This window comes from Cyanistes caeruleus, chromosome 2 (genome assembly GCF_971803275.1).
Source record: "Cyanistes caeruleus chromosome 2, bCyaCae1.hap1.1, whole genome shotgun sequence".
Taxonomy (NCBI): Eukaryota; Metazoa; Chordata; class Aves; order Passeriformes; family Paridae; genus Cyanistes; species Cyanistes caeruleus.
This window is the reverse complement of record NC_141702.1, coordinates 93,384,357-93,407,855: the sequence shown is the minus strand read 5'-3', so window position 1 is coordinate 93,407,855 and position 23,499 is coordinate 93,384,357. Positions and strand designations below refer to the sequence as shown.

Below are 23,499 nucleotides of genomic sequence, written 5' to 3'. Positions count from 1 at the left end.
TCACCTCCTTCTCCACAGCCCTGGCAGAACAGAAGGCTGAAGCACTGAAACATCCCCTTATATTTGTATATGAAATATTGTGTGCATTGAACTACTTCTACAAATAAAAATACTTTTACATTTTGGAGCTAGAAGAGTATGAGCAGTCTCTTTGTTTCAGGAAATTGTGTTATCTAAGGAAAAGCTAAAATTAGAAGTGGTATGGGGAGCATTGTGCATGGTGACTTTTTTTTGGAGGGGTGGTATGGTTGGTTTTTGGGTTTGTTTTTTTTTTTTTTTAAACAGAACAACTCTCCTAATGGATAAATCATGTGGGTGTAACTTATGGTACTTGATAGCAAGCAGTCTGTATGAAGGTGTGTGTGTAATAAGATTACTGGGATCATTTAGAAATTATTTGGAACTACTGAAATACGAACTTAATCTACTGTAAATATTTGTTACTCATTCTCTAATATGTCAAAATATATTTGGTTAGTTAGGCAAATGAAGGTAAGATATAAAGTGCAAATTTTGAGCAATGGGCTACCAAACCCTGGAAAAGCTGCAGATGCAGTTGGTGAATCTTTTCTGTAAAAACAAATATTTTCTTGGAAAATAACTTTCTGAAGCACAAGGGAAACAAGAGCAAGTGTCCTAGTTTTAGCTAGACTAAAATGGAAGGGATTGGTTTGAGAAACTGTCAAGACATAAGGAGACAGCTGAAATGTTTTAGATTTGGCTTCATTTTTATAAGGTTTCCTGTGTTGCACTATGTTGTTTATTGAAAACCAGATGTTTTAAATTAATTTGAATGAGACTTAAGTAATTATTAGTCTCTTGTTAGTTTAAAGATTTTTCTGTTTTCTTTGTCTTTTTTTTTTTCTGGTGTTAGACTTAATTGGGGCTTTTTCCAGTTCTTTGCTGTACCAGAGTCTACAACACACATACATGTGTCTGGTTTGGTGGCTGGACCTCAGTCAGATTCCTGTCTTCCTTTCAGGAGAAATCTTCAAATTTATCTGCTAAACTTAAAATATTAGGTATTTCTTTTACACTATTTACAAGGCCCTCATCACTTAAAACCTTGAATTAAAAAGGGTCCCAGTCTTTCAAAAACTGCAATTGCTTAGACAAGTTACCAGGTCTGATGAAAATACTTAGTTGTCTTTGGCTTGGGTTAGGCAGGAAGTGTGACTTGGCAATGACAAAGGTCTTCTCTAGCTTTGGTTATGTGAACAGCTTTTTAAAGACTGTAGTGTAATTGAAAACATAGCAATGAAGTCCCTCCATAACCCCTCACCGGCTCCTGACATGACAGGCAAGAAAGTCAAAATATGAGAGAGAAGAAAACAGCATGTTTCAAGTTTCAATTCAAACAGAATTTCTTACTTGTTCTCAAAGGACTGATAATTTCAGAGCCATGTTCTTGAAAACCTGCCTGCATAGGCTGAGAGATAGGCATGTTTGCCTTTCCCAGGAAAGCTATTGCTTTAAGTAGCAGATACAATAATATCTTGAAATATAGTCATCCCAGGTGATATGCACCTTTGGCCTAGTACATATGTTCTTTTTAGGTAGTCAGCTTCTGAATCCCTTAAATATATATTATTTAATACACAGAAGATGGTTTCATTTTGAGAACCCGGGTCAGTGGCCTGAGTAAGTTGCATGAAATCTTAAAAATGTGCCCTATTCTTCTCTTTTTAAATGGGAAGGCTGGTGCTCATTTGTTGTGTCAGAGGCCTTATGAACTTCTTAAAATCTGCATGGGAAAAAATCCATGAAGGGCTCATAATTTTGGTGCAGGTTTTTTGATGGTGTTCAAAATTACTGTGTAATATTTTTCATTTAAGATATAGTCATGCTCTTGTAAAATAAATAATTGCTTAGGTAATAAGCTGAAGCAAGTATGAAGTGGGATGGTTATTAGGCAGCTTTTAAAAAGGTGGTGGAAGTATGCCTTAAAGAACATTCCTTGTATTTTGTTTTACCATTAGCATATCTAAGGTATTTACTGCCATAAAAAGGTGCTTAAACTCTTGGTATCACAGCTGTAGTCGTTGGCGGTTGCATTTGTATGATAAACTACAAAGCAATCCTATTCAGCCATTGTGTTTGGGACATTCTCTGGCTGCTGTTGGTCTTCAGGCCCTGTCTGTTCATTCACAATTGTATTATCCTCTCTGCCAGTAAATTCTAGATATTGTTGGGTACTTATTGTCAAAATACTTCAAAGATCTTTGAGACATTAAGAAACCACCCGACTCTGAATTTCTACACTTGTAAATGGGGAATGTTGCTAGGAATGTGCCCAGCTTTTAGCTGTCTGTGCAATTTGTATCCAAAAATCGTTGCAAATAGCTAAGTATCTTCTGAGATGATAAGCATTGTTGTTCTTGGTTAGATTTTTGTGTGGCATTATGATGAAATAACAAACTCGTTAGCTGATGGCAATGACAGTGTCTTCAGACTCCTAGGTATTTATAGCGAGTATTGATTTAAAACTGATAGGAAGTTTGCTTAGAACAAAAATGGCTTTTGAGTGATCTATAGAATGTCAGCATCATATGAGGATGTGTGAGAAGAAGTTCAACACTAAATGGTTTTATCATGCCACGACTCCTTTGGCAGGATTTTTCCAGAATACAAATCCAGTGACCAGCTACAGCTATACTCCAAGAATTTATTTTTTTTAAGGTCTCAGTTACCTCCACTGTGTTTCATAATCTGTGAGAGAAGATTGCAAATTGTGAAAGTGCTTTTGGTATTTTCTGATAGTTATTGCCTGATGTTTCTTCTGGAAAAGAATTCTGCTTTTGTCTAATTCAATGAAGGTGGAGAGCCATCGGGAAAGGATAAGCATTTTAAAATAGCCTCTGCGTATTGCCTTCACCATACGGTCTTTGGAAGAACAGTGAGGCTTTGCCTACTCCTGGCTTTTCCCATTCCTCCTCTGTTGCAAGGGAAAACCATGACAAATATGGCTCTTGGTTGACTTCTTCCAGTTATCCCCATATCGACCTGGGAGAGACAATTCCCATTGTCCTGTAAGGTTGTCTTGCACATTGAAGAATGCAGAGAGCTGGAATTCAGCATTTCTTGCACATGGGATGGCTGACTTTTGCTTGCAGAGGAGGAAACCAATGCCTCAAGACAGATAATTATGCTTGGTCTTAACAAAACAGTGTTATTTACACTTTTAAGGAAAGGTAGACATTTAGTGATGTTGACCCACTTTATTGCTTAATGCAGCACTTTTATGTGCGTGATTAGGTGGAAGATGTTGCATTTCTCCGAGGGACCACAGCTTGGTTCAGCTGGGGGTGGGCTGCTTTTGTGCTGAAGCTGTAAGATTATCAGTGTGTGTTAATGGATCTGGTTCTTGGGGTTTTTCCCTGTGAATTATTTGAAGGATGTGTTTATTGCCATTACTAATCAGAGGGACGTTTTTATGGGAACATCCTTTCTGTACTCAAGTTGTCTTAACACTTCTACTGGCTTTTTTACATAACAGCAATGCAGTATTTATGTTCCCAGTGATTCACAAAAGGGGACTATCCTGTTCGCTTAGGCATGTGCTGGCTTGAAAATGAAATAGAAGCAAGTGCAGATATCTTGAGGGAAACTTAATGCTGCTATTTTGAAACAGCCATTATTTCCCATTTAAGAAAAACCAACCACCCCCCACCCCCCCAAGCTACTTTTGTTTGTCAGCTGCATGACTGGCCCGAACAAAGCCTCTCTGGCATGGGGACCTGGGCCAAAATGCAGTGAAGCTGAATAAAATCATGTTTTGGATTCTATCTCTTGAGCTTGTTCGCCACTCTAAGTAAAGCTGGCTGTGAAAGTCGCGTCTGGTTGCTGACCTGGCTGCTGAACAACAGTTCAGCAAGTGGGTCTGGCCTCTGCAGGTGCTTCTTCTGTCTCCTTTTCCCTCCACACCCTCTCTGAAAGCCCCTTGCTCAGCCTGGCTCTTTGTTCTGCTGGGTACTCAGGGCATTGCATTGATAATGTAGCCTGGACAGTGTAGTGTGACTGGTCACTGTAGTTATCCTAGCTCCCCAGTCTGGAAAACTAGGATGGTAGTACATCCTTCCTTCCACCCTTTGTGTATGTTATTTATTTAAACTGTAAACTTTTTTAAATTGGGACTTTTTATTTCTATGCCTAACACTATGCTGTAGATATGTTGGCAAGAAGCTTGAAGAATGAACCTAACTTGAAAATGCTTTAAAAGGAGGTTGTCAAGTGGAAGGAATTTGGTTATCTCTCACTCCTATATTACCTGGTTAATTGCTTTCTTTACTGCTCCACTCCATATTATCCCTCAATATGTAGGTTACACCCACGTGCTGACGGGTGACCTACACCTTCATTTGCTTCACCTTTGAATTTGTCCTTCTGTCATATAAGATCCATGTGTATGCAATTTAGATGCCCCAAGCAGTTGAGAAGGTGAGGGTGTCGAAGGTGGCAGCAGGAAATTGCAACACCCTGAAAGCATCTCAGAGATGATAAAAACCCTTATTCTTTCAGATTTCATCATGGAACAGGCAGGTGAGCAACCCACGGGGCGATAAGAGTGAAAAGGAGGGTTTGACCGTCACAACAAAACTGGTCTTTTCTGCAGATGGGGAGTTCAGCAGGGTTTCAGCCAGCCATCATTTGCTGTCAGTTTCTTTGAACTGAGAGCTGTAAGAAAGTAGAGGAGTGCTGACATACAGGGTTGATGTGACATGGGTTTAGAGGTCAGCATATGCAATCTCATTCACAAAGGCTGAGGCCTGTGCATCTTCATTCAGTTAAGGCTTCTCTTGCATACGAGTGCCAGGATGGGCCTGAAGACGGAGCCCACACAGTGTTTAGTGTAAAGAACAGTGAGAGAAGCCCAACATTTTAGATAGACTTAGCAGCTTTGCTGTGTGCAGGCCCTTGAAGAAGATGGTGCAAGAAACCGTGTTATCTGTATAACACTTCTTTCCCTCTGCCTGCCAAATCTTAGGACAACGTCCCCTGCCCCTCAAACGTAAATGTCACTGTAAACTCGCTGTAACTAAATTCCGGCTTCTCAAACGGCAGATATGAAGAAATGATCCAGAGTGACCGGCACTATTGCTTTCTGGCACTTTTAAAAATAAGTATTTTAAAGGAAGCAGATGACAGCACATGGTGCTTATTCAAATAGGAACTTTTCAGAGCTCTCCTAAACTGGAGAATAAAATGAGCAGGGAGCAAAGTCTGCATTGGAGGTCACAGTAGGGATTTTGGTTGCAGTGATGACTAATGTGGAGCAGAAGTCCACCTAAAGGCAGAGCTGAAAGAGCAAGAGTGCCTGCTACCTTACCTGTTAAAACCTTTAAAGAAGAAACACTGCCAAAGTGAAGTCATTATAGAGCATTCCTTCAGATTCCATAATTCATGTGATGAATACAGTGCAAATACAAAATGATTTCATGTTATATTGTGTTTTGAGTAGGTTACAGCCATGGAAAGAGCCTTCTGAGTCATTTGTTGAGCTGTGTACTCCTGTTGATTTGGTTTCCTAAGTTTCTGTTTGTACCTTAATGAACAGTTGGAGTGCTCTGGCTGTTGTACCAAAAAAACCTCTATGTCCTTAATATCTAGAACTTTTATCAAAATGGACTTCAGTTCCTGCCTCAGACCTCTGGGTACTGTTTTGTGAAAATGCCTTTGAGGAAAATAAAATGTCAGTTGTGTGTGATATAAACCTTCATCCCTCTTAAAGGAGGGTGTCATGATCATTTCACTTCAGGTCTTAGCTGGTGGATTAAGCAAATGAAATAGGTTTGTAAAGTATGAGGAAAGTAAAACAACCATCTGTTTTTATACTGTTACTTGCATAGGAAGTCAGTTCTGATTTACACTTGTAAGAAGCAATAATTGGTGGGCAGATGTATTTCAGTGTGCTCTGTTTGCCGACATACCAGTTGTTTTAGTGAAGCTGTGGAGTATGAAATCAATGTACTGAAGGAAAAAAAGAGAAGGCCTCAACCTAGAGATATACTTGCTACTGAGACAAAATTTATCCCCCTCCACCTCAGAAGTAAATACCTTATTGTGCTTGTAGTTGTAGGTATATTATAGTTTGCTGTTGTTGAATATGAATTGCACGTAGGAAGTTTGGAGAAGGATTACAGCTCAGTGAACTACTTGGAAATCAAAAGAAATTTTAATAGGTGATGAGACAGTGTTTAGATTAATTATCCCCTTCTAGCTTGTTTCCTTAGGAGATCAAGGTTTACATGGTTATAGTGTGTCTACCTCCATTTCTGCTAGGGCTGTAGAGATCTCAAGGATACTCTGGACTAAATGACTGGAGTAGCTGTTGTAATGGCTACAGGGGAGAGTTTCAGCCACAAGTCCATTTTCCTGTAGAGACAAAAGACTTCCTATGGCTGAAGAAGTCCAGGCGCCAGACAGCTGCATGCTTGGAGCTTGCTGTGCCACAGGTTCCAGGATCCACCAGGAGTCTGCAGAATTGGAGAAGTGTGTTTTTGCTAGCGTCCTTGTTGGCACAACATCTTATTGCTTTTGTAGTGTGGGTCACTAGTTAACCCTTGTGGTGTGATAAAAACTTACTGTGAGCTATTTGCCTTGCTATTTGGCAGAAATAGATACAGATAAAATGCTGTTCCTTACTCTGGGCGTTTCCAAGTTGTTTCAGTGTGCTTAGACCTTACTAGTTTTGGATGAAGAAACTGCTGTGCTACTATGATTAATAACACTCAATACTGTGGGCTATTGTAGACTGGCCACATTAAAACCACCAGTGTGTACTTCACTCAGGCCTTGAGTGGTGCAGACTTGTTTCTGCTAGACAGGAATCTCTGACTTAAACTGGAGAAACAACTGCACTTCTCAACAGCTATAACTCTGGATCCAGCTGTAGAGAGATCTGTTTTGGTTGGAGAGGCCCAACTGTGTATGCCTTGGTGTTGATTGTTTGGGTTATGATTAATTTTGGGCATTGTTATACTGGCAGTAACAATGAAAGCATTGTCACCACTAACATTTTCACTTTCCTGTGTTGTTGCAGTGCTTGTTTAATTATTTTTGCAAGAGCAGTGGGTTATGGGAACCTTTTCATGTGCAAACCACGTTGAAGGCAGGAATCTCCTGTTAAGAGTTGCGTATTTTTGTTGTTCCCATAAGCAAAAGTAATAATAAAAATTATTAAAATTGATTAATTTGCTTTGGCAGTCAGTATCTACTGAAGGTCTCTTATACTTCTCAGAATCACTTCCCCCAGTTGAGACAGTGCTACTGTTTGGTTTTTGTTTGTATTATGTATTTGCTAGAAGGAGAGTGCTATTGTGTGTTTTTTGAGGGTGATTACAAACATAAAATAGATTCTCTTGAGAACGCTTTGTCTACTCTCATCACAATTGGTAATTGTTCTGTGTTGTGTAAGACTCTGCATGCTGTGTTTCTTATTTGGCAGTATGTGTATGTGAACCTAAAACTGGATTTCCACCTCCAGCATTTTATCACTGATGTTTTAAAGGTGAATCCTGGAACAAAGCATTAAACCTCTCTGAACTCATGATGATGAATGCTTACCAAATTAAGGCAAATTTTTTAAGTTATTTGGGAAGTGAAGTTTTCTGTGTTTTAATGGATGTCTTCTTCAATTAGGACCTGTGTGAGGTAGCTTTCAAAATGAAAAAAACCAAACCCAACCCCAAAAACAATTACTATTGACATGGAAACAGACTAAAATAATATAGTTATGTGGAAGGCAGGTGTCATCCTTTTGCACCAAGTGTATTTTCAGAGGTCATTCCAAAATGCCAAGGGAAAAGGAATCCATAATCCTCACATATCCTATTAGCAGAGAGCCTTGAGGTAGAGATGGGCAAGATGTGTGGAAAAAATGAGCCTTTTGCTAAGCATTTTCTTTGTAGGTCACTTATTGTAGTTGAAATTACAGGGAGTGTAAGAGCAAGTGATCTATTAGCAAAACCATGAAAATAAACCATTTGCCACTTCTAACAAGTGTTGGACTAAAATATGCCTCAAACCTTAAAAATAAGTGAAAACTTGGCAAAAAGTAAGACTTGGGTTTATCTGTATTTCATCAGGTACATGGCGTCCTGGAATGCAGCCCACTGGCAAAAGCATGGGGAGTGTTATCCTTTTGCAGCACTGGGAATGTTCTCTGCTGAATTTGGCGCCAATGACCGAGCTTTGCTTGTTAGCTGAAGTTCACACAGACTCCTTGCCAGGCCTGCCCAGAATGCTGTCTCCTCTGACTTCCTGTGGTCTTGCATAATATTTCCGTGCTTCTTGTATAACCGTGGCTTATTCTGGTCACTGCCCAGTTTATACGGTCGACTTTTAAAAAGGCCAGTCCTGCAAACGTGCAGCTGAGCCATGTCAGTGGCAGGAGGCATCCCAGTGGTGACGCCAATGGAAGCACCCTTCCATGGGGAAACCACCGGCAGCAGGGGTGTACGTCAGTGCCGACATGTCTGAAGGCAGTAAAGTTGGCTGCTGCGGCCTTGTGACGAGATAAGCGTGAGGCACGACTTCAGATTAACTGCACCTTTGAAATATGTGCTGCTCTTGCTCTGATTTCTATAACAAATATAGCTGCTGATTAAGGATGGGGGAGGCAGCGTGCAATGAAAGCACATTTTCAGAGCGCTCTGAAATTCTTGTTATTGCTAATAATCCCTCAGTTAAAAGTCCTTGAAAATGTACCTTGAAAACATATTCCAGGTGTCCAGTATTAAAGGCAATGATAGGAATTTCAGGAAGGAGTTTCAGAAAACAGTATTTTCTTGCTGATGGTTTTTAATGCTTCCACACAAGTTGTTTCTGCAATTGTCTGCAGTTAAAATATGCATTAGTTTTGCATTACTGTTGAAACAAGTGTATTTAATAATGTTTACCATTTACTTACTTACTAGATTATTTGTAGGTTTTGAAAGTGTATTTCATAGCCACTTGGGCCATGTCACTGTGTTTATACTGATTATTTTTTAAATATTTGTGTTTGCACATGTAGTTATACGTAGAACACCGTGTGTACTTACAGAGCTTTGTCAGTAACTCATTTTCAGAAAGATGTTTGCCTAACTTGACACTTTCTACACAGTTTAAACAGTTTTCAAACTGTTACTCATGTTCTTTGGGAAACTTGTTTGTGGCATGGCTTAGAAAAGCTGAAGAGTAGAGATGACAAAATAGTAACTTCAGTATGTTTGTAAACTTACACAATAGACTGTACTGATTTTTTTCTGTTATAGTTCCCAGGTCATGTATGATTTTCCAGTTAAATACTATCTGTTTTGAAGAAACAGAAGAATCATTTTAGGGAAAGCATTGGAATTGACTTAGTCTCACAGTTATGTGAGATTCTGTTTAAATTGTCTCATACCATCATCTTTTCCATGAATTCAGGTTAACGAGTTGTCATAGAAAAAATCATGCTGCCTACACATGACTTCTTGCAACACTGTCTTTTAGTCTGATTAATTTAATGGAAAATAAGCTTTTACTGGTTAATGTGTGTTATGAGACAGCTTTCCTGGTCACTTAAAGGCTGTAGTCTGGTTTACTACCTTGTATTCTTAGGATTAACATTTTAATGGCTACAGTCCACCTAATACCATACATGGAGAATTGTCAAAGTAATAGAGTGGGTGATACTACTGACATCTAGCACACCATTTTATAGTACTGGGAATATGAGTGCTTCTTGGGGGCGTGTATTACATATACCGCATTTTTGACAGATGGATGCAAATCCTGAAATCCTAGTAGGGCTTGACCAAACAGCTCTAGCAGCATAGTTGCCAAATAAAACAGGTTAACCTCAGCATGTTTTGACCAATGATGAAGAGCAACAAGCTTGCTCCTCAGTGATGGGTTTGGGTCCTGGATAAGCCATACAAATATGAATTGCATGGTAGATGAAGCCTGATGCTGTGATTGGCCCTAAGATTAGGGAAGACACATAAGAATTGAAAAAGGCTGAGTACTGCTCAGCCAGGAGGAGAACACAGTTTGCTGTCAATGAAAATGGATTTTCCCTCCAAATGGAAGTAGTTAGAGAGATATTTTTAGGACTTGATAGTCCATTTCTTTTAATGAGTGTATGTTCCTCCTGTGTACATAATTTTAAGTGATTTCAGAAAAATTGTTTTGCCTTATAAAGTCAGAGCTAGAAATTTACTCTGTGTATAGAATAATAAGATTTAGAAACCCTTGTTCAAAAAAGATAGGCTGAGGCTTAGTCCTTTCAGCAGTGTTAAAAAGGAACACGTGTTCTTTGAATCCAAATGTAGCCAAGTGTTGAAGAGATACATGGTCACTTGGGCATGTTTGTTTTTCCTTTTTCTTTGATGATTTAGAAATGTGCAAATGGGCACTGCAGAAGCTTTGAGGATTTAATCCTCAGCTGTACAGGCAGATAACCTGCTTCATTCAGTGGGATTTGTGTTCCAGTAAACAGTCTGGGATTGTTCACTTGTATACATGTCTAAATGTGGATCTCAGTCAAGTAAACATGCATGCAGTTGTACGCGTTAATCTGCTTTCAGAGCTGGGAACACCCTGTGTCCCTTGCATCACTGGGGACATGGCCACACCTGGAGCTTCATAAAGGCTTGTGTTAAAGACACTGATGGCCCATCCAAAATGTGTCCTGCCACAGAAGAGGAGTGATAGGTATCTCTGGGGGTACAGCAGCCTCCGTCACTCGGCTTTTGGTGCACGGAGATACTGCTCTCCTTTGAAGGGTGTAAGATGCAGATACAGACTTCCAAAATGCCTGTGCTCACAGATAAAGCAGGAGGGAGCAGCCCGCCTAACATTGAATATTTTCAGCCTGCATGCCTGCTCCTTCCTGAAGCTGAAGAGCTTGCTTAGTGTTTCTCAGGCTAAACTTTCACAGGAGCAGGAATAACTTTTCATCTAGGGAAGAAAGAGTCTGTATAAGGGCTAACTGGGAACAGCAGAAATGTGGCTATGCTCACAATGCCAAAGAGCATTAGAGTGCTTTTCCTGAGCTCTATGCTGCAGCTGGCAAAGTGGCAACACCTGTGAACCTTTCACAGCCAGTGGGCAGGGGATATGAGAGACTTTTAATAGAGGTACTGCTGTTGAGAGAGAGTTGTCAATATTTATTTTAGCTTATTCTTATAATTTAAAGTTTTTTAATGGCACTTGCCCAAAGGTTGTAGTCTGTCATCAGGGAAAGCCAACCTTGTGACATTACAGCAGGACACGGTGTCTCATGCAGTGTAACCTATATGCTGTCATTAGGGACCTGTGCATGTGAGGGAATGCTGTAGGTGTGTAACAACAATTTTAATGTATACTGTAAAATCCAGTCTCATTAAGTACTGAGGACCTCAGGAGTTTTGGAAGAGTTTCTCCTACTGACTAATGTAATTCAGTATACTTAGCCTCTTAGAGATTAGGTTTATTAACAACCATTAGTACATTTGTATCTTTAGGAATGCTTAAAAAGCTTAAATGGATGTGGTTTGAAAAAGTGAAATGAAAGAACAGTAAAATTAACATTAAAATCCAGCATATGCTATGGTGAGGAACTATAGTCTTAGCCATACTACAAAAAACAGAGATCTGAAAAGGTTCCTGGTTCAGATCTCTCAGAACTGTCAGATGAAAAAGTGAATAGTAAATTTTAGCTCTTGCTTATGGTGTATTGATTTTTCTGTTTGAGTTTTTCAAAATAACATCTTATGCTGTGTTCACACTTCAGTTTCTCTAAATAGGAAATTTGAAAAAAATAATTTTTTTTTGTTTTCTTTAATAAGCAAGAATGGGAGCATTTTTGAAAGAAGAGCTTAATGCAAAGGGAGCTTTAAGAGAGGATGAGAGGCACTTTTGCCTGTTACTAGAGCCCCTGTAGGCTTGGTGAGTTTGTCTTCTTGAGTGGAGGTGGTTGCAGCATTGATGCTGCCTAGGGGCTGGGAAGGAACCAAGGGGCTCTGCCCTTCCTGCGGAGGGAGCTCTCATTCAGCAGCATGGCTTTCTCCTGAGGAGATTGCTGTAGGCTGCCAGCCCAAAGGGAGGGCTGGCAGGATAGGACCAGGAGCTGTGAAAGCTGATAAGCAGTTCTTGACTCTTGAGTTGTCATGCTGGCTTACCACAGCAGGCAGTTTCAAAGGGTTCTGCTGAGGCTTGGGTGTGTGCTGGACTTCAGTCATCAAAAGCACCTGTAGCCACTGGTGGAGGTTTGACCAAACATACTTTCTTGGGGTCAGTGCTCAGGGGAAGGCTGAGACACAAGGAGGCTCGGAGAACTTTTTGGGGAAGCATCTCTGCTTTCTGTGTCCTCCTTGAAGTGTCCAGTGATTGAAGTAGGCTAATGGGAAGATGCTGGGCTACATTAACCTTACACCTTGCCTGCCAGGCATATGCTGTGTATTCCTCTGTCAGCAGGGGTACATCGAGAGGACAGAAGGGGTTCACGAAGGGGTGAAACAGATGTGCTTTCATTCTATCCAAATCAACAGCGAAACCCCCTCCCACTGATTTTAGTAGCCATACATGATTTTTTATCAGACATCTCATGGTTGTGTATCTAATATGTTAATTATGTGTATGAACCAACTTTTAGCATGATGTTTAATACGTATATAAGGGCTTTTATGAAATTCTGGGTTTTTTTGGTTTTTTTCTTTTGGTTCAGGAAAACAAACATTTGATACTAGCAACCATAATTATTGCATACCAATTATTCAGGCTTATCACCAAATTACATGTGGTTGTTTCCACAGCAAAACATTTTTACATACCTGTAGCACAACACTAGTCTTGGTGGATTACAGAGATAAGATACCAACCATGGCTAGCATAATCTTCTGATAAACTGGAGCATTAGTAGGATGCAGAATATAGCCTTGAAGGCAGAGAAAATGGTATTTAGGACACTTTGAAAATCTTGGTTTAGGAATTGCATAAGAATGATAAACAGATTTTTGCAAGGTTTTAGGGGAACACCAATGTTAACTTTTGTAGTAATTACTGAACTACTTTCTTGTTACTTGAGAACTGGTACTCTCATTTGTTTGTCACTCTTCAATCATTGGAGTGAAGCACTTAGTAACAAATTGCAACATGGGGAAGTACTAAGCTTGTCTGTTTCAAGCAACATTTGAATACTTAAAACATAGATAAAATGAAAGGCAAAGGTTAATGATTTAATAACAAGGTTCCCAGGACTGTGCCTTATGTCTAGAAGGCAGTAATTTGCATTTGCTTCTAGTAGGGTGACTTTAGTGAGGAACTGAAGGCACTTAACATATGCAGATGCTGAAACTCTCTATGCATCTGTTACTATTTAAAAAGTATAAAGTCTGTGGTGGAGACTTTTGAGATGTCAAAAGAGAAGGAGTGAGGCACTGACAGACAGGAGGATGCTGGTGTAGGCAGGGAGTGACAAAGAGAGGAGGTAGTTATGTGCCTTCCAAAAAACTAGGAGGACACCAGGATGTTTAATGAAGGCAGATAGGCTTTATTTAGCAGAGGGATGTTTATGTGCTTGATAGAATTGGATATACAGCGAATTGCCTTAAATATGTTTTGTGGTTACCACTATTTATATACAAAGCAAAATCACAGCTACAAAGCTGTTCTTGTTTCTGAAACGTCATGTGCCAATATATTGTAGGGCATGGTTACGTCAAAGATCACCTGAGTGTGAAAAAGATAGGTCTATGGGTAGCAGTATTCACAAACCAGCTGAAGCTAAATTCACATTTGCATCATGTTGTGAAAACTCAACTTTCTTCAAGTATTTGATGCTGGATTCTGCAGAACCTGCAGCAGACGTTGGGGGCTGTGGGTGGCTGTAGACACGGCATCTGGTGGAGCAAGAGACTCGTGGCCTCAGGCTCTTCAACGCTTCTCTGATGCTGATCAGGCTGTGCAGTATGTGCAACAGCATCATTAATATCCCTTTGTTCTTCCCCTGTGCTGTATGAACAGCTTGGGGCAGAAAAAAATCTCCTTATGTTGAGCTTGCTGATGATAATGTCTTGTGAAACTCAGTAGTTTCTCTTTGCCTCTTTGATCATGCTGATAGCTTCTCCTGGAACCACCTTCATTATATTGACTCATTTTTTAAAAAAAGTGTTTCAAAAAGTTCAAGGAAAAATGTTTTGTTGGATTTTTGTTTGTTTTTTTTTTATTTTAGTTTTATTTTATTGGTTGATTTGAGACAGTATTAAGAAGAGTGAGTCCTAAACACAGTTGGAATTGGCAGGTTCCTAGACAGTTCAGCACACATCCAGAAGCCTTCCCTCTGCTACCGATTTCCCTGATGTTGTTTGAAGATAAATTATGGACATGAAATAGCATACAGGTCAGATGCCTAGCACAAGAGCCAAGGGCTTCAGCTCTGGCCGAGTGGCCAAGCTCCTGCCAGGCGTCCCCCAGGTTAGCCGCAGGGTATTGAACTCGCTGCTCCAGTCCAGCTTGCAGAGCTCACAATCTCAAATTAATCAAAATTATTCACTGGATTTCTGCTCAAAACAGAACAGCAACAACAAAAAAGTGAGCACCCCCAAGTCCTTTGGTAAAGCTTAATAATAGTTCACAAATAATTATAATACATTAGGAAAAAAATACACTATTTATGGCAAACTATGTCCAGTGTCTGCATTAAGGGATCGGTTTTGTCATCCTTTCACAGCACATTTTAAAGACTATAAGAGCACTAACTGGAACAGATATGAGTACTAAGAGTATTTGAAAATGTGGCCATTCTGTGCTTTTGCCTGCCCTGCTTATGCCCTGTTTAGTACTAATGGGTCTGTAGAAGATGTCACTGGCCACAGCACTTTTGCCAAAATATATATATACTAAATTTAAGGAACTTTTAGTGTTTGTTGTGCACAGTGAACCTCTGGGAAAGCTTCAACCTTTGACCTCTGTAGTGGGTTATGACAGGGAAGATTCATAAGAGCTTGATTTAGACTCATCTCTGGAAAGTTGGTTAAAAATATTCAACTACCATGTTCTTCCTCCTCCCCCATCTGGTAAAGGTCCTCTTAAAATGCATGTTCCAACACTTAATTTGTGATTTCTTTGGGAGCCCTGTAGTGAAGGCTACTTGTAAGAAAATGATTAAATTATATTCATGTTTGTGCTTTAAAATTGCCTTGGTGGTAGTCCAAGAAGTATTTTCTTGCTCTTCCAAATTTCCATGCGCTTTAATATTAATGTATTTGCATCAATGTGACCTGCCCCAGCAGTAACATTTGTTTGTAATTGGTCATGTAATGTTTGCTGAAGAGACATAAAAACTATTAAAAGTCTCAGATTAATTTAATCTTATTCTGAGAAAAATGAGGGATTTATTAGAAAATGAAAAGACATTTGACAGTATTGGGATAATTTGTCACAAACCTGAATAATCAATAAAGAAATTATGGTAGTAGAATTCTTTCATTTTGCTTCTACAAAGCAGAATATTCTTTCTTTGAAATACTTTGTTTCTAGCTTTTAATTTTGCATTATATGTTAATAAATGTTTATGCTTGGGTTAGGGCAGCAATTTCAGACTGAACAACTGGTAGTGACATTACTTATTGTAGCCTTTGAGAAAGAGACCTTTTTTTGTGGGTTGTATATCGCAAATTAGAACTATCCTAAATATGTAAAATTACAGGATATATATATATATTTAATGGTAACACAAGTAGTCTTCAGAGCAAGCCAGAATATCTGGCTATCAGTTCAGACTTTGAAATTCTAGTTTTCTAATATAGCTTTTTTATTAAGTCCAAGTGAAAGTTTATTTCGTAAAAGAACAGAAGTGACCATATTATTTAGTTAGAATGGTTATTACTAATGACTTGCACTTTTAGAGCAGTCAATAGTATTTTGTTGTTTTTCTTGCAAAATTGTTTGTAATCAAAGCCATTAAACTATCATTTAAATGGAGAGCCCTCTGTTTGCCCAGAGCAGCTGGCTCGCTACATTAGCTTCTATAAATAAGTTTATTATTTGAGATGAAAGTTATAAAGCAATCTGTTTAGCTCTACTAAAGTAAGTAGAATAGCTGAAAACATTGCTAAAAAAAGTACGAAGAGGGGCATTGGAACAAAATCAAATCCTCCGAGGGTTCTTTATGCTTCTTTATTATTTTAATCAAACACAACTTCTCTGTGGTTTTGTGGCCTTAAGAAAACTGGAAGGAGGGAAAGTGCTATTTCACTGTTCAGTGGACTGAAATGTGGTATTTTCCTTGTTTGAAATATTGATTCTCCCTGATTGTCCTGAGATGTTTTTGGAAGTACAAAGAGCTGAATGGAGAAAAAATATGAAATATGAAAAAATACAGAAACACGCATTAACTGTGTGGAGAGACTTATAGCATTAACATGAACTCTGTTCTCCTTTAGAAACACATATTGGTTAGAAACAGAGACCTCAATGCCACATTTGCTGAAAATGTAGTCTAAGAGCTTTAATTTACTATTGTCCATGTTAATGGACAGAACAAGCGCTGGAGCTGTTGTAAAACAAATCTGTTTTCCTTTTGTCTGCTCTGCTGGATAATTAAATAAAAGCTAAATTATCACTGATAAAAGTAATTTGCAGGAAAGCATTGATAAAAATATAACAACAGAGCTTGCCATTAGCAGCTTAAATGGATAATGTTAACTTGTAACGTACTTCTGTCCTCTGGTTTTTATTGTCTTCTCCCTGTCCCTGAGTGAGGAAGGGCCTTTTCAGTAGAGGCTTCAGGCAATAAAATTATGGGTATACTAAATCCTGGCATTGGTAAGTTTCTGAGGGATAACTCCTACTTTTTCCTCTTCTTTTTCTGCACTGCAGTATTTCCAAATCAAAGTTTGTACACAGTTTGAAGTGCAGTTATCAGTGTAATTTTATCCATCCCACTTTGAGGTATGAGTCTACTAATGATGAAAACTGAGAAAATAATTTATTCAGTATATTCATTGAAGCACTGGTAGCTCCTACCATGAGTTACACAAATAACCTTTACTGTGAAGGTCTTCATTCTTGATGTTTAGCTGTTAGCTAAACTGTTTAGCTTAGATGTTTAGCTTTCTGTCTCTCTGTATGTCTGTGTCTTTTAGACAACTTTTTCTGTTTGTTTTTTTTTTTAAAAATTTAATATTTTAAGACAGAGAGGTTTGAAGTTGTGTCCCAGTTGCTCACAAAAATTCAGAAATGGGAAGGCAAAGTCTTCTGAACCCCATGCGTTTGTGTATGCATGGTGATTCTAAGGTGTACGTGTATGAATGTGCACACATATCTAATCAAATTTTAATTTTACTATTTTCTTGTAAACTGGACTTAGCCCTCATAATTTTTTTTAATGTTTGGACTTCTTATTACAGTGACAATGGGTAGCCAGTGTCCAGAGTAGGACATCAGCCACGGGGTATGTGAAGGATGTTTAATGTCTTGCAAAAGCTGTACATGCTTACTGGTACATTTGTAGTTTTTAAAAGTACTGAATTCTGAGTGATCAAATAGGGAGTCTAATTTCTAAACTAAGCTAAACTCTAGCTGTGGTACTTAAAGTATTTTGTAGTTGCAGCCTGGACACTGCTGTACAGTGCTTGCCAGTTTGCAAATGTCAAGGACAGTTACCCTCTCACATTCCTAAATGACTTGCTCCTGACCATCCTTCAAAAACCTGCCCTTTCTCCAGCTCATTCTCCTTCTCTAGCTCTTGCTGCCAAATTCTGTTCTGCTGTGTGACTGCAAGGAGAGTAATCCCTGGGAAGACTAGGTCTTGTTGGTCCATGAAGTATCTGAACTCCCTCTCCTTACCCTAAAAACTAAGACAACGGCACCTGAAAAGCTGGGGAAAGTATTTTCATGTATGTAGCTGTGTAGATTATTAGCTAGAGCATATGGTCTTGCTGGTCTTGGTCAGGTAATTCCTTATAGGCCCAGGCTAATACAATGTGCAAAGGCACCATTGTTTTAATATTTTATTATGCATTAGTGTATACATATTTTCATGTGTGATGTAGGAGCAAATATCATATGTATGAACTTTCTAAAGTACTTTAATCTGACAAAAACCTTTGTGTTAGTCTTGTAAGTGATATGAGACTGTATTGTACTGTAGTGCCTTAGCATTTATTGTGGCTGACACTGTTTTTGGAAATGTATAATGTTATAATACTTTGCACATTGCTTCCGTATTATGCCCATTCTGCGGGTAATGCTTTATTCCCTATGCAGCTTCAAAGTGTTTAGAAAAAAGGATAGTGTGCTATTAAAAATGTGCTTACGGCAGAGCAAGTACATAAATTCTTGTTTGTCAATAGTGGTCAAATATGTGAAAGTTGTCTTCAAAAGTGAACTGAGTGGTGTAATATTTATATAGCAATACAATGGAGTAATAACAATGCCATATTGTAAGAAACCGTAAATTCTATTTGACTGATATAAATGCAAATTTAGGGCAATAACCTGAAGGTATGGTGTCAGAGGTCTGTTTGCAGTGTAGAGTACCAGGTGTACTCTGGCTTCTAACAGGCAGACAGGATGTGATGCACAAGGTGATTCTGTTCATGGCGTGTTAAACACAGCTTCAATGAAGTTAAACTTTGAGTAACATCAAAGCAGTATTACCAAGGCTGGATAACAAAGCAGTATAATATGTTGGCACTGTGTTTAAACCTGAGAGAGAACAAAATGGAGTAGCAAAACTGAGGACTGTGAATGCTACTGTACAAGCAGATACAGGGGAAACTCTGCTGTTTGTCATATTTACTTACTTATTTGTGATCTTGTAGGTATGAATGGATGTTGAACAAAGCAGTTTCACTGCAGAAGATGGTCCTTGGTTCCCTGATGATGAGTGAAATAGGTAGCTCCAAAAACTACTGAAACAGCAGCATGAAAGGAAACATCATCACTGGTGAAAACTCTGTAAAATACAGATGGAGAAGCAGAATGAAATCCTGAGAACAACTAGTCTTAGGCTAAGCTATAGTTTAAACTTCCAATTCACCTTCAGGGAGGAGGATGCAAGGGCTTAACTCTTCCTGGCCTGTGATGTAAATGCCAGAAGCACACTAGAAAATGAGCTAATTTAGGTAGTTTAGGTGAGCAATTGGACCAGGGATAAAGCATGTAAGACCTGAGATTTGGGCAGACAGCCATGAAAAGAGGTTTACTCAGGCCAAATTGGAAAAGCCTTTTCAATAATTGAAATGGGCTCTGCTTCACAGGACAGGTGTTCTCACTAGGGGAGCACTTAGATTTCTGATGAGGGCTGGCAGCGGCCTTGCATGTGCAAGGGATAGCATGGGGCTCACTGAACAGATAGCCGTGGGATCTTGCCATGGGTGAGGATACAGCAAGCTTGAGCATACAGAAATTAGATCCTGGCATAAGGTTTATTCTAGCTTCAGTTTTTTGGGTTGTGGGGTTGGTTTGGTGTTTTTTTGAGGGATGAAGGTACTGCTTAATAGAAGGTTCATTTTTATCTTTAAAGTTTTTATGCAGTATCTTTTCATCTTCTTTGTCCCCTGTGGGAGTAAGAAGTGTATCTTTCTTGATGAAGCTACTGTGCAGGCTGAGCCCTTTTGTTCTTAAAAAGTGTTATTCATGGAGTTAAACAGAATTAATCTTTGTCCTCCTGACAGTTCTCAAAGCCTGGTTAATTAAGATGATCAGTGCTTGCATAACTAGGTCTTGACAAAGTCCAGGTGTTCCTGTACTTCAGGCACACCTGCACCTTTTTCCCCTCTGTGAAGCAAGACGGGGTGAAAAGTTCTTGACTTGTCTTTTTATCTAATTCTAGGTCTGCACTTGGAAATGTTTTCCATATTCTTGAAGTCTTTCTACACTCATGGGATTTTTATTTTTTTTCGGTTGTGTGCTTTCCCTTTCCTCTCCCTAAATGTGCTGATGGCACTCCCAAATCTTTATCCCATTTTCTGAATTGTGTTATCTACTTCCTCCAGAGATGGCTTGATAAAAATCTGGTTTCCAGTTTTCCCCATGTTTCAGACTTGTGTGGAAGAGAATATCATTTAATGAACCTCTGTTTGTGGTCTTTCTTGCTTTTTCATATGGTATTCATTTCAAATGGTCCTCAATATTTTATTTCTTTTTTCTCTACTGAAATAGATTTGTACTAAGGCATTGGAAATGCTACATCACAGTCTAGTTACAGATTCATTTTCTCATGGCCTCTGGAATTATGTGAAGCTCACACTGTTTTCTGTAATAGGCTTATAGAGTTACTTTTTTTCCTTGCAGAGGCCTTCTTTTATTTAAACTTTTCCCAAAATGGTTGTTTCTACCTACTTTCTCTTCTAAACCTTTATCCTTCCTTCTTGGTAGCCAGGTAACTGATCAGCCAGAGCTGATGTGGATATCTAGATGTTCCTTCCCATGCTGAACAGTCACTGCTTCTTAATAGCTGATCTGTGTAAGGAGTGTGACATGTCCCAGGAGAGTGTGACAGCAAAATATTTCCTGTTTATTGTCATTAAAACAACACAAGAAAACATACAAGGTGCTTTGAAGAGTTGTGTTCCAATCTCCCATAGGTGCGAGTCAGGATAACTCCATTTAAGTTAGTGTGATGAAGTAAGAATTGATCCCATGGACAGGTGCAATGTGATTCCTCAGAGAAACACTTGGGAGGGGAGACCTTGCCTGTGTAGTATGACAAGCTAGTCCTTCATCCTGAACTCTGTTATGTCCCCCTGTGTCCTCTTCCTTTGTACTGCAAGTATTGTTGTTTGGATGGAGCTTCAGGTGGTTTTTTGGGCTCTCTCCTCTCCTTGGGTCCCCTGTTTGTGCATGGGGATGAGTGTCAGTATTGGATCCCTGTTCTGAGTGGGACTCAGATGGGTCAGACATGGGACATATCATGTCAAGTATGTTTTTCCCAGTTGTTGTGTTGCTGTTTTGTTTTTTATGCTAAAACAAGGAAGTGATGAGTTTAATATTTCAAGATGGTAATTTAAATAGCTGCAGCTATAAAAAACATGGGAAAGACATGTTTTGAGACCGGCTTTGCAAAGCTTGTTTTAGTCATCTGTACCTCAGAGTGTATGCTCTATGGCATTCCATCCTTCCCATGTAAACACTGGGGAGGGAGAGCTGTCAGAAACAGGCTTTGCAGCTGCTGCCTGTAGCCACTCTTTGGTTTTTACTGTCCAGGGCAATCCGTGTGGAGAAATGTTTGTGCCTGGCCCAGTGAGTGCTGACAGTGTGTGACAGTGAGTGCAGTGACTCTGGAAGCACCTGAGGAGTGACTTGTTGTGGCTGCGGCCTGTGGAAGGCAGAATTGGAAGTAGCGTTCACCAGAGGGGAACACTGGATTTTCTTGGAACTGGGGTGGGGAGTGTCTGTGTGTGTGTGTTTGTGGTTTTTTTCTCCCAAAACCCCACAGCTTATCTTGCTTGTTTCTCTGTCTCTCCACTCCCCTCTGGCCAAACTCGACTTTGTAATTCTTTGCTCTTTCCTGCTTGGCCTGATGTTTTCTCATGTTCAGTGTTGAGTTTGAATTTGCACCTAGTTTCTGCACAAAACATAGCAGTGATGACCTGTTGGTTAGGAGGTTTTCACAGTATTAAACAGACTGAAAGTGAAATGGCATTAGATTGGTACACCTGTGTGCCCAAAATAACTTCAGACCTTTAAAAATAGGTAGTAAGAACTAAATTATAATGGAGGAAAAATAAAATCTACACAAATATTTTGACAGTGAAGCTGACTGACCAGTAGAGCAAGTTTCTAAATGTTGCTGTGGGCTGGCTTTGGTTCTCAATCCTTGAAAGTTGCTTAAGTTGGTCAGACTGTTGTTTTAAAGAAATGCTCAGATTCAAATTGTATTAATTCAAGTGAATCCTCCAACCTCTGATCTACAGGTTAGGCAAGTTGTTGTCATTCTAAATTTCAGGGCTGATGGGATTTGATGCTGTCATTCATCCATTTCCCAGAGCTGTTAGCAAGCTAGAACTTCAGGGGAACAAATCTTCATTCATGTTTTTAATAAAACATGCTGTAAGCACAATGAACAATATCCCTGTATCTGCAGAGGCACAGACCTACGCCCTACCTCACTATGAACTGAAGCTTAATCAAAAATATAGCAGATAGAGGAGAGGCTCTTTCTTCTTACATGGTGGATTGGTTTTGTTCACTGTGTTTTTAGAAAGATGTTGCCAGGCTTATGTTGGTTAAAGCTAAACAACCTGTACTCAGCTATGGTAAACATTTATTGGTAGATAACGAAATTTTTTATTTAGTATCAGTCATGAAAATTGCCTGTTTGATTCTTAGTGATCTGAGAGATTGGTTTCCTCTTAAGTGGAGAAACTGTGGTTAAAATATTCATCAGAGTGGGTTTGTTCTGGTAATGGCTGTTCTCTTACAGTCCTTGAAGATTTTTTCCAATATTCTCAAATTTTCTTCAAAATCAACAGAAACTGGTAGAAGTCCATTATCTGTATGAGAAAACGATAATAAGAACCATAGAGAAAAGTTTATATAGATAATTTTTATATTCAGTCATTAATAAAATGGCTTTTAATTTCTTTTTAAATGTGTAATAAAGTCAGTAGTATGTACATGAAGTGTACATATTGCTCCTAGGCTTGTTACTTTATAAATGTACCATTGACTAAAAACTACATTAAATCAAGTTAAGTCATATTTGTACAACTTAGATTGTCTCCATTAGATGTACAATGGCTTGCTCTTTAATTATGACTCTTGTTTTCCATATACCTTAGTCTTAAATGTATTTCACAGTAGCATAAAGCTGTTCCAGTAAAAGAGTTAAATATTTATTCGTATTCTGTATTAAAGAACTTTTTTTTTTTCCTGTCTATGAAAGGGTAAATATCTTTTTATAACTACCCTTGGCCATAGCAGCATGTTCTGTACAAACGTAGCTAACTGCACTGGCAGACAAACACACGCAGTTCAAAAGAATACATGAAAGAATACATTAGCACAAGAAGTGATGTTCCCTTTTGGATTCAGCTTGTATCAACATGTGTACGTGGTGCTCTCTCTGTGCCTGCCTCAGCCCTCCCCTGCACTTCTGCTGGTGGCGGTACACGTTTCTTAGTCTACCTTAGCTTTGGCCTCTGTACCATCCCAGTTGGGTTTTCTAATAACAAAGCTATGATTTTTGGCAGTGAGTGCAGCTTCTTTTCTTTTTTTCCTTCATTTTTTTCCTTTTTTTCTGTTTTTTTTTTGTTTGTTTTTCTGAGAAAGGGGTTAGGTTTTGGGAAATTGTGCAGTTCAGTTGATTAAGTCACATAATTTAGGGAAAGGATGAGAAGAATAAAATCTTATTCTCCAAGAACACAAGCAAGGAGGCACAAAGTGGATTTACAAAACAGTGTTGGTAGTTACTGGGATGACAGCACCGTCACTCCTTACTTGGGAGATGCCATCTCTTTTGTGTAACTCTTGTGGCCACTTCTGTACTGATCCAGTTGCATGCATTTCAGCATGTGCATCTTGGACATTCTCGTCAGAAATTTGGTT

At 39.1% G+C, this 23,499-nt stretch overlaps 1 protein-coding gene and 1 long non-coding RNA gene across 3 annotated transcripts in view; one reads left to right on the top strand and one right to left on the bottom strand.

Annotated features, from left to right (window-relative positions):
- Positions 1-23,499, top strand: part of EPAS1 (endothelial PAS domain protein 1) — a 76,388-nt gene that overhangs the window by 6,688 nt on the left and 46,201 nt on the right. The gene's annotated exons all lie outside the window — the stretch shown is intronic.
- The window catches only part of LOC111927605 (uncharacterized), a 142,126-nt gene continuing 140,909 nt past the window's right edge, over positions 22,283-23,499 (bottom strand). Inside the window, exon 3 of the long non-coding RNA XR_015283625.1 lies at positions 22,283-22,445. This is a non-coding gene — a long non-coding RNA (uncharacterized LOC111927605). The remainder of the gene's footprint in view (positions 22,446-23,499) is intronic.